This window comes from Carya illinoinensis, chromosome 3, assembly GCF_018687715.1.
Source record: "Carya illinoinensis cultivar Pawnee chromosome 3, C.illinoinensisPawnee_v1, whole genome shotgun sequence".
NCBI classification, from domain to species: Eukaryota; Viridiplantae; Streptophyta; class Magnoliopsida; order Fagales; family Juglandaceae; genus Carya; species Carya illinoinensis.
Genome location: NC_056754.1, coordinates 9,286,471 through 9,298,384, shown reverse-complemented (window position 1 = coordinate 9,298,384; position 11,914 = coordinate 9,286,471). Strand labels below are relative to the sequence as shown.

Sequence of the window (11,914 nt, the reverse complement as noted above, 5' to 3'; positions counted from 1 at the left end):
ATCTAAGAAAATCTTTCATCAAAACCTTTAATCATGCAAAAATCCTCAACCAATAGTCACATATACATGTTAACAATACTCCATAAAAATTTCGGACCAATATCTATCCATTAGCTTGGTCAAAAACTCCAAACTATAACATATTCTCCAGTTTATCTCCCAGAATGACATTTCTATAGTTTACATAATATTTGACTAACCAAATGATCTTCAAATGGGTAAAATAAGATATCCATGTAAACTAGACTCAAAAAGGAACAACTTATATGAAGGAGACTTTATGATAAAACACTTACAAAAACTTCGAAATGGGTGTGCAAAAGACCTCCTAAAAGCTGTCCGAGAGAGAGTGTTTGATATTCTTTCAATGGAAAGTGTAAATGAAGATAATTTCGTGGGGAGAGGTGGCTGGAGATACTTATGGATGAGATATGGAAGATATGAGGCTGGAGTTGAGAGTTGAGTGTAGTTTTCTCCTACCCAAAATATCTATAAAAGATTATCTCATAATATTCTATCCAATAGTATCTACAAAAAATCAACTTAAGATATTTTTATCTAATAATATCTATAAAAATCAACTCAAAATATTTTTACCCAATAATATTCATGAAAATCACCTCAAGATATTTCTTTTTATCCAATAATATCTACAGTTTTGAACAGAAGTTTTGTCCGAAAATATGAAAAAATGTTATTGCGCCATAAGACTTTAAATAACCCTCCGAGTCTAATGGCACAAACCATAATACATTTTTACACTTCTAACTATCTCCAATAATAAAAAACACACTTCTAATACCATAGTAAATAATAACACTAACTATGTAGTTAGACAAAAACCTATACGATTAATGGATTTGTCAAAACTTATGGGGTTTTCACGAGGTTCCTAAAGTTAAAAGAAATTTCACAATTAAATTTCTAGCGGGCTGTTACAGTAGGTGTAGGGGGTGATGTTCACTTCCTGGTGATAACATCCACTCAATATGGTAACGATAGTATTTGGCCCACGCGGGCGCTCCCCATTAGAAACTAGCCCGTTTGGAAAGACTAGAATGTGACTTTTGGGCCGGGCTAAACACTTTGGACGAGGGTATTTCTTTGGGCAACTTCTCAAGGGAATACGACTGTATAAACCGCACCACTCAAAAACCTTCCCGACCATGCACACCCCGACACGACACCTGCCTTGTGGTGGGTTGAGGGTGGTTCAATCCAGAGCCCACAACTCCCATTTTCTTAACAATTCAGGAGATTACGTACAATATTTATATGCATGCGCTAATCCTAATTTCTCACACTGGAACCGTTTTCTCCTCCTGTTTCCATGCATGCTTGCTGGCAGTGAGATGGGTCCAACTATGCTAGCCGCTCGTTTCCAACAATCTGTCACTCCTAATGCGCTCCAATCATATCTTGCAGAGTTCATCTCCACATTCTTCTTTGTTTTAGCGGTTTTGGGATCTGCCATGTCATCGAGTACGATAACATTTATGGTCTTCTAGTGTATTAAATCAAGCAATACAGTCATCACAGCAGCACACCGTGCCAGCTACCTCATCACAGCAAGATGCCACGAGTCATCCAAATAATCAGCCAATCACAAGATGCTTCTAGAAATAAAATTACTAGCATTCCGTTAGCATCTTCTGCAAAGTTTGTTAGAAAGATTCTTTATTTTTTTTCTCTCTGCTTCATTCTTTTACACTACTGTACTTACTATATATAGAGCTAGTCATCACACTGTACGCAGCAAGTTTTTCATCAATATACAAAAAACTCCTTAGCATCTTTTATCTTTCTGCTTTTCTACTTTATCAATTCCACAACCAACATGGTACCAGAGCCATAATGGCTTTAGACGACAATAACCCACCGCCACCTCCTCCTCCTCCTCCTCCCCCAACCAACAAAAATCCTAAAGATCCCTCTAGCCCATACTTTCTTAATCCTAATGATGGCCCTGCAACCCTTCTCACCAATCATCTTCTCACAGCAGATAATTATCACTCATGGGCACGCACAGTTCGTCGCTCCTTAAGAATAAAAAAGAAGTTGGGTTTTATTGATGGCACCTTACGGGAACCTCATATTCCTAATGATCCCTTGTTAGAACCATGGCTTGAATGTAATGACATGGTGATAACTTGGCTTCAAAACGCAATGTCTTTGGAAATCAAAAACAGTGTAGTGTATGTTGATACCGCTCATGACCTATGGCTTGAGTTGGAACAACGATTTGCACAAAATAATGGTCCTCGAATTTATGAGCTCAAGCAGTCCATTAACTCCATTGTTCAAGGAGATGATTCTGTCAGTCTATATTTCTCCAAATTGAAAGGGCTTCTTGATGAACTTCTCAACTTTGAATTCATTCCATCCTGCACCTGTGGTGCCATGAAACATGTCCTTGAAAACCAGCAACGTGACTGGACCATGAAGTTTCTCATGGGACTTCATGATTCATTTACCAATATCAAAGCTCAAATCATTTTGATTAAACCCATTCCAAGCCTAAGTGAAGTGTATGCCCTGGTTCAACAAGAAGAAAAACGCAAGCAAATTTCCAACTCTCCCAATTTCCATGATACCCTTGCTTTAGCAGCAAAATCTACTTCCTTCTCTCACCGAGACAACTCCAAACCATTTGGATCTTCAAGGCGTGAAAAATACTTTTGTAGCCATTGTAAAATTCCTGGCCATTCCCTTGAAAAATGTTTTAAGGCCAACCCAAATCTTGAGAAACCAATATGTACTCACTGCAATTTAGTTGGTCACACTGCTGCACGTTGTTTTAAATTGCATGGCTATCCACCTAACCATAAACTATACACTCGAGGAAAAGCACCAGACTCATTTGCTAACCAAGTCAGCTCATCCAACCAAGAACAGATCAATGAGGAATCCCAAGCAGTTCTCACCAAAGCACAATATCAACATCTTTTGACTTTGCTGCAATCACCACCTACACAACCTTCTGTTAATCAGGTTCAACTTGATTCCACACCCCCCTACCCCTCGGCTTCCACAATGACTGGTATGAATTTCTGTTTCTCAGCTTTTCAATCCCCTTCTCCACCAAACACTACTCTCTCTTGGATAATCGACACAGGAGCAACAAATCATATGATTTGTTGCCCCTCCCTATACACCAGTCCCCCCACTCACGTGTCTCTTAATGTCAAATTTCCAAATGCTCATCTTGCACGAGTCACTCACAAAGGCACTGTCCATCTTAGTGACAAACTCATCCTTCATGATGTTCTATGTATCCCTACATTTAATTTTAATTTGATCTCAGCCAGAAAATTAACACAAGATATATCCTGCTGTCTACTCTTCTTCACTAATGAGTGTTTTTTACAGGACCTTTTCTCTTGGAGCACGATTGGGAAGGGTGAGATTCACAATGGCCTATACCACCTCAAGTTGACAACAGTTTCACCTACTGCCTTCTCCACTTTTTTTTCTGCTTTACCATGTACTCAACTTTCATTTTCCAACTCTGTTATTACCCATCATAATGACCAACATCTCTGGCATTATCGAATGGGTCATCTATCTAATTCCTGACTTTCCTTATTACAAAAAGACTTGCCTAATTTTGCTGCTATCAATGACAACACACCGTGTACTATCTGTCATTTTTCTAAGCATCACCGCCTACCATTTCAATCAAGTGAACATCGTTCATCGAAACCTTTTGATCTCATACATTGTGACATATGGGGGCCTTGCTCTCAAATAGCCTATGATGGCTCTAGATTTTTTCTAACCATTGTAGATGACTACACAAGATGCACTTGGTTATATTTAATGAAAAATAAGTCTCAAACCAGACCTCTCATTCAATCTTTTTGTTCTCTCATTGAGACCCAATTTCAGTCTAAAATAAAAATCATTCGCTCAGACAATGGAGCTGAATTTGCAATGACAGATTTTTATTCAAAACAAGGAATAATTCATCAAAGAAGCTGTGTTGAGAGTCCCCAACAAAATGGTGTTGTTGAATGCAAACACCAACACATTCTTAATGTTGCCCGAGCACTACAATTTCAATCTAACATTTCACTTTCCTTTTGGAATGATCTTGTCTTAACTGCTACATACCTTATCAACCGTACCCCCTCCCCAAATCTACAAAACAGCACTCCATATCACTTACTTTTCCAACAGAAACCAACATATAATCATTTGAAGACCTTTGGATGTCTATGTTATGCATCAACCATCAAACAAAACCGCCACAAATTTGATTCCCGTGCCAGAAAATGCATTTTACTTGGCTATCCTTTTGGCATCAAGGGATACAAGTTACTAGATCTCGACACCAATTCCATCTTTCATTCCCGTGATGTCATCTTCTATGAGCACATTTTCCCTTACAATTCCTCCTCCATGTCCAATAATCACAGCAGCACCTCACTTTCTACACCATGCTTTCCTCTTCTTGGCCCAATCAGTCCCTTACCTACACATACTCCCCCCCACCTCACACTTCTATTTTTACCTCCCAGCCTCATTTCCCTAACACTCAGTCTACCCCACAATCCCCCACCCCTCAAATTCCTACTCCTAACATTCCTCCTGCCCCAAGAAGATCCACTCGACCAAAGAAACCTCCTTCCTACTTGCAAGATTATTCTTGTCAACAGGTCATTGTGACTCCCTCTTCACAACCAACCTCCAAGGTAAAAGGTAATGCTTCTCTCTACCCTTTGTCTTCTTATTTATCTAACACAAATTTTTCTCCAAAATATGCTGCCTTTGCTGCTACCATTCTTCAAAATTCTGAACCTACCACTTATTTCCAAGCTGTCAAATCTTTAGAATGGCGCAAAGCCATGGATGCTGAGATTGATGCTTTACAATTGAATCATACTTGGGATGTTGTTGATCTGCCTATTGGAAAGAAAGCAATTGGTTCCAAATGGGTTTATCGCCTCAAATACAACTCAGATGGCTCTATAGAAAGACACAAGGCACGCCTGGTTGCTAAAGGGTATACCCAAGAAGAAGGACTTGATTATAATGAAACCTTTTCATCGGTTGCCAAACTTGTCACAGTCAAGTCTCTATTGGCCATTGCTGCTGTTAAAGGCTGGAGTTTGCATCAATTTGATGTAAATAACGCTTTCTTACATGGAGAATTAAATGAAGAAGTCTACATGAAGATGCCTCCTGGCTACTCCCTTTCCAACCCAAATAAAGTGTGCAAGTTAAAGAAAAGTTTGTATGGCCTCAAGCAGGCCTCTCGGCAATGGTATGCCAAATTTTCCTCATCTTTACTTCAATTTGGTTTCATTCAATCTCGGGCTCACTACACTCTTTTTACCAAAGGCAATGGTCCTTCATTCATTGCATTACTTGTCTACGTTGATGATATCATTGTAGCTTCTAATGATATCAAGGTTGTTTCTGCCTTAAAAGCTTTTTTAGCCACCAAATTCAGAATCAAGGATCTTGGTTATCTAAAATATTTTTTGGGCTTAGAGGTTGCCCGAAATTCTACTGGTATACAAATCTGTCAAAGGAAATATACATTAGATATATTACATGATGCTGGTTTGCTTGGTTGTAAACCAAGTTTAATCCCAATGGATCCAAATATTAAATTGTGCAAAGATGAAGGTCAATTATTGGATGATCCTAGTGAATACAGACGCATGGTTGGAAGACTTCTCTACCTTACTATTACACGGCCTGACCTCTCCTACTCAGTTAATATCTTGAGTCAATACATGTCATCACCATGGGTTCCTCATCTAAACGCTGCTTATAAAGTGCTGAGATACCTCAAGAAATCTCCAGGACAGGGCTTGTTCTTCTCATCTTCATCCTCATGTCACTTGACTGTTTACTGCGATTCTGATTGGGCATCATGTCCAGACACCAGGCGTTCAACAACAGGCTACTGTGTCTTCCTTGGCCAATCTCTTGTCTCCTGGAAATGCAAGAAACAGACAACCATATCACGAAGTTCTGCTGAAGCAGAATATCGCTCCATGGCATCTGCTTCATGTGAAATCGTATGGATCAAATATCTCCTCACTGATCTTCAGGTTCCTCATCCTCAACCAGCCACTCTCTATTGTGATAGCAAATCAGCTTTATACATTGCCTCAAATCCCGTCTTCCACGAAAGAACCAAACACATTGAATTAGACTGCCATCTAATTCGGGACAAAATTCAAGAAGGGGTTCTTTCCACTGCCTACACACCCTCACAGCAGCAGCTTGCAGACCTCTTAACTAAGGCCCTCCATTCCCCCATGTTCTACTCATTGTTGCTCAAGATGGGAGTTACTGATCTCCACTCTCCATCTTGCGGGGGGATATTAAATCAAGCAATACAGTCATCACAGCAGCACACCGTGCCAGCTACCTCATCACAGCAAGATGCCACGAGTCATCCAAATAATCAGCCAATCACAAGATGCTTCTAGAAATAAAATTACTAGCATTCCATTAGCATCTTCTACAAAGTTTGTTAGAAAGATTCTTTATTTTTTTTTCTCTCTGCTTCATTCTTTTACACTACTGTACTTACTATATATAGAGTTAGTCATCACACTGTACGCATCAAGTTTTTCATCAATATACAGAAAACTCCTTAGCATCTTTTATCTTTCTGCTTTTCTACTTTATCAATTCCACAACCAACATAGTGTGAATGTGTTTTCAGTGGCTGGCTGCAATGCTGCATGTTGTTATTAATTAACATATAAAATGAAAGAGGATATTACCATGTTACAATTTTTTTACCTTCGTGTTTCTTTTTCTTTCGGGTATCTGTTACTGAATTGGACTGAATATTTTATTTTCCTCCTGATCGTGGGATGTTTATAATGTTGCAGGGAAATTGATGCCCGATGCTACCTCGGACCCATCGAGTCTGGTTGCGGTAGCCATCGCCAATGCCTTTGCATTGTCGTCTGCTGTGTATATCGCATCGAAAATCTCAGGCGGGCACGTGAATCCGGCCGTCACCTTTGGAATGACGGTAGGAGGCCACATTAGTGTCCCGACCGCCCTGTTTTACTGGGTTTCTCAGATGCTGGCCGCTGTCATGGCTAGCCTCCTTTTGAAGCTGACCGTAGTTGGACAGGTAATATTATATATAACCACTTTCCACATTCCCAGTACTCTTCATTTAATATTTAAACATCTAGAGCGGTTAACGAGTGTTTGGTTATTGGCAATATTGTTGAGTTTTGCAGCATGTTCCAACCTACACGATTGCAGAAGAAATGACCGGGTTTGGAGCGTCGCTGCTGTAAGGTATCCTAACATTTGCCTTAGTGTACACTGTCTATGCTGCTGGGGATAGCAGGCGTGGTGCCACGTTGGGAGGCCCCAATATTGGACCCCTAGCAATTGGGTTTATAGCTGGAGTTGGTGTGTTGATAGCAGGGCCTTTTTCTGGTGGATCTATGAACCCAGCTTGCGCATTTGGATCTGCCGTCACTGCAGGAAGTTTCAAGAACCAAGCTGTTTACTGGGTTGGACCATTGATTGGTGCAGCAGTTGCAGTTCTTCTCTACGATAATGTGGTTTTCCCTTCTCAATCACGGGATCCTGTTAGGGGAGTCCCGGAGGCCGGTGTTGGGGTGTAATTTTTATTTTCATTTTTATCAGGTCTATACACAATTCTATTTGTTATTTGTTGTTGAAGATTGTATATTTGAGACATGCCAAAAGTTTTGTGAAATGTTTCCTAAATAGCATAATTTGTATTCACGCGTCAATTTTAGATTCAGTCAATCATACCTTTAAATAGTAGTAAAATAATTTTTAAATAATATAAAAAAATAATAAATAGTTTATAAATAATTTATTAATAATAATAAAATAATTTAAGAATATCTGAGAGTAGTTATATTTAATTAACTGTATACTAGTACGCTTAGTCCCACAAAGTAAAAAAAGGTAGGGGAGTTCAAAACTCAAATACTTCAGTTGGAAATAAATGTAGCTCAATTTGATGAAGATTTACATTCAGTTGTGACTAATTATAATCTATAAAAAGTAATGCTAGCTATCCCGCCGTGGAATCTCGTTTTCTCTTTCTGTTTGACGTGGATCCTTGTCATTTTTTTTTCTCCAAGTTGGCTAAAACACATTTCCTCATCTCCATCAATTTCGTCCATTCCCAGCCTTCGAGTTCGTCTCGTCTCCCCCCGAACTCATCTCCAACCCAGCCTCCGAGTTTGTCTTGTTTCCCCTCCTCTCCATCTTCGTACTCATCTCCAACTAATCTAGCCTCCATCTCGCAGCAGCAACTGAATGGAAACCACCCAACACTGCCGAGTTCCCTCATGCATGGTGAAATCCGCTAGCCCACTGCCCAGCCAAAGCAAAACCTCAGTACCACTGTGCTGCCACCGTGACCACTACCCAACCAGCTACACCCCCACTGTATCACCCTTCGGCTCAGTTACCATGTGATCTAGCCGAACAGCCCAACTCTCTCGTGTTGCATCATAAGCCAAGTTGCAGCCTTGTTTTTAGGCGAGAAAAACAGAGCACGGTTGTGCTCTCAACTTGCTTTACATCAGGGGTCTAGAGACGCCACCGCATCTTCACATCATCTCCACCGCGTCTATTTCACTCAATGCCATGCCAGCATCTGTCTGTCTTAGTGTTTTCCAGCTCGCTGTCGCACGCCACCCTCAAAGCCGTAAGTTTCTCTTGGTTCCTCTCACTCCGTGTCTCTCTGTTTGCTCCGTCTCTCTCTCTCTCTCTCTCTCTCTCTCTCTCTCTCTCTCTCTCTCTCTCTCTCTCTCTCTCTCTCTCTCATCACACACACACACTCTCTCTTTTAATCAACTACCCAGATTGGCGGTAGCTTTGCCGCACCACCCAACTCGTTGTGTCTCTTTTCCCACGGCGTCTCTGGTTTTGGTTCTTTCCCTGGGTAAGCTACCGCACTCTTTTAGTTGAGTTGTACATTGATGTCGTGGTGGCTAAGTTTGGGATGTGCAGAGTTTGACAACACCGAGAAACAGCGGCAACAGCAAGCAACGTGGAGGAGACACTCGGAGAGGATGACCATGGGAGGATCGTGGAAATTGAGTGAGGGGTTGATATGTGATGAAGTGCTCTATTGTGGTTGCAAAAGAGGTTGACTCATGCAGATAGTGCCTATTTTCGTGTGTTTGGGAGGTTGGAACTTCGGTGTTGCGCGTTGATGGTGATGGGTGATCTTTCGATTTTGGTAGAAAAAGAAACAGGGGAAGTGAATAAGGAGTGTGAGAGAGATCAAAAGTAAGTACTGTGAGGTTACGTCAAATCGTCCAAGAAAATATGGATGAAAACTTCAAAACATGTTTTAGCCAACAACGTGGAGAAAAATAAATAAATAAAGAATGCCAATGTGGAGAACCCACTTCAAACGGAAAGGAAAAAGGGGATCGTATGGTGGGATCCCTAGCATTTTCTATCTATAAATAAAGACTAGTAAGCTTTTTTTTTCCCGAGAAAATGATTTACCTACCATTCTTCTGTAATCATTATGAGGATTTGGTGGCTCTAAACCGGGCATGTTCTTGGATTCTGCGTGGGAGGATCTACGAGTAGTAAGTAATTAAGCTCGATCAGTAATAATTAATGAATTTCCCATAAAACAAACACAATTAATTCGCTGGAAAAAATCAGATTTTTTTGCCATAGAAAATTGACAAGTTGGCAATGATCTTCACTGTTGTGCGGGATTCTGCTTGCTCGATCTCAATTCTCAAGTGATTCGTATCCAACATCTGGAAACGCGTCCCTATTTGACATTCGTAGCCAACGCCGAGTACGGAGAATATCTATCGCTTGTATCAGATTTGCAGCATCCAATCTTTTTTTTTTTTTTTCAAGATATTAATCTTTGCGCAATGCAACAACCTCGAGCCCTCATTTTTGAGATTGAGATCTTCTCCGGTCAGCGTTGGAGCTTTCAAAATTAGAAAAGGAGTAGTAGCTAGGTTTCTTTTGAAATTATAAACGTGAAACTTACACGTAAGATAATTCATCAAGTACTGATTAATTGTATTTCTTTTTTTTTTTTTTTAAGAGAAATGATATATAGTTATAATTGTAAATGTACAAACATTATATAATTATTTAAAAATAAATAAATAAGAAATTTATATAAAAAAATTAATTTTTTAATAATAAATTTTATTTTTTTTAAAATAAATATACGATACTTACGCATTTAATAACCATATACAACATTAATACTTTTTTGATAAAATTGCCTGTTTGGGGAGCCTAGGACTACAAAGTACTATAATTCTTTAATTATATTATAAATATATAGACGCACTTACAATTTAATCAATAATTACCAAAATTTGGGGGGTACATGCGAATAGTACAGATCATCAAATGCTTAGCTTTGATTACTGTAGTGCTGAACAAATATTTGGACCGACAGTCTAAGCTGTCATAATTGAGATCCAGATGTACGGCATCACCAGTTATTGGAACGGAAAACCAACACTGCCAGAGGTACCACTACGTACAAAAACAAAAAATTAAATGAAAGAAGAAGAAGAGGAGGAGGATGGGCATGGATATGGGTAATTAAGATCATTAGAACATGAGAAAATCCCATTCCCACATGATGGGATTTGTAAGATCCCGACACGTATTGGGGCGGTGCTATAGAAAAATCTTGTATTTTGTTGGGTGTCTCCTACATCCATGCAAACTACAGCAATGTGTATCTCTTTTATCACAATTATATATCTGCATTTAGATTTCCTTCGTAACTTTTGCTCCAAACGAATTGAATAGATCATCATGGGTTCTACGATCTTACACGTGCGTATCAATGTTTTTCTTGAGAAAATTTTGATGAATTAAGATGATAAATAGAAAAGAAAAGAGAAGAGAAAAAGCTCGACGTTCTTCTTTGTTTTGAATTTGTCATCTTTAGTTACACTGGTAATTGATATAACCATTGTAAACGAATTAGTATGGTTGAAGATGATAATTCTCGTAAGATAGAAAAATTAAATTACTAGGAAGCAATACGTTATTAAAACAATTGATTTGGACCTTTTCAGATAAAGTCAACTGATAGGAAACAAAATTAAATTAAATAGAAGAGTAATGGCATGCAAATAAGTTTCCTTTAAAAACTAGTTGACTTGATTCGTTTTTGAAGAATAAAATCAAAAAACATAAAAATAAAAATAAAAAATAAAAGATAAAAAATCATTTGATAAAACTCCAAGTCAAACACTGGTTGTTTTAAATTTTAATCATTAATTAAGGTGTCCTGATATGTTAGGAGTCAACGATCCCATTAAAAACAAACATTCGGCACCGCCAACAAACCTGAAATTCGTGTTTCAAAAGGGAAGGAAGATTGGGAATGGAATGACTGGAGATCAAAGATGCAACATATTCTTCCTTCTTCCTCATACATACCCACCCCATGTAGCTGTTTCTTTGATAGTTGACTTATATATATATTTGGTCAGTTATGGTATCAGAGCCATCTTCTGGTTCTGGATTCTAACAGTTTTGTTATATCTTTATCTCTTCCTTATCTTGATAATTTCTGGAAACACTCTAAGTTCATTCTGTTTCTAATTATTTTCTCTCTTTCTTGTTGTACACCACCGCAGTCGAATAGACCCTACGAGATACCTCCGGAGTTCCTTGTGGTCCGTGTGAGCCGGGTAGGCGTGTGAAGGACGTTGAAGGGATATAGAGGTTGTGCTTTGGTCTTGTGGCCCTCCAGTATGTGTGAGTCCTGCAACTAGGAAAACGAAAAGACCTAGATTTAGGATGTACCCAAGAGTTTTGTTTCAGTAATTACCAATGTGAGCAAGATGTATAGATCTAGCTTATCTGCTAGTTCCCAGTCAGGTATGCCTCCTGATATTATTAACGAAGAAGATTGTGAGAT

The 11,914-nt window shown here is 39.1% G+C and overlaps 1 pseudogene; it reads left to right on the top strand.

The window, feature by feature from the left end:
* The first annotated feature begins 1,352 nt into the window (after nt 1-1,352).
* Nucleotides 1,353-7,619, top strand: LOC122305662 (annotated as a pseudogene).
* The last annotated feature ends 4,295 nt before the right edge of the window (nt 7,620-11,914 follow it).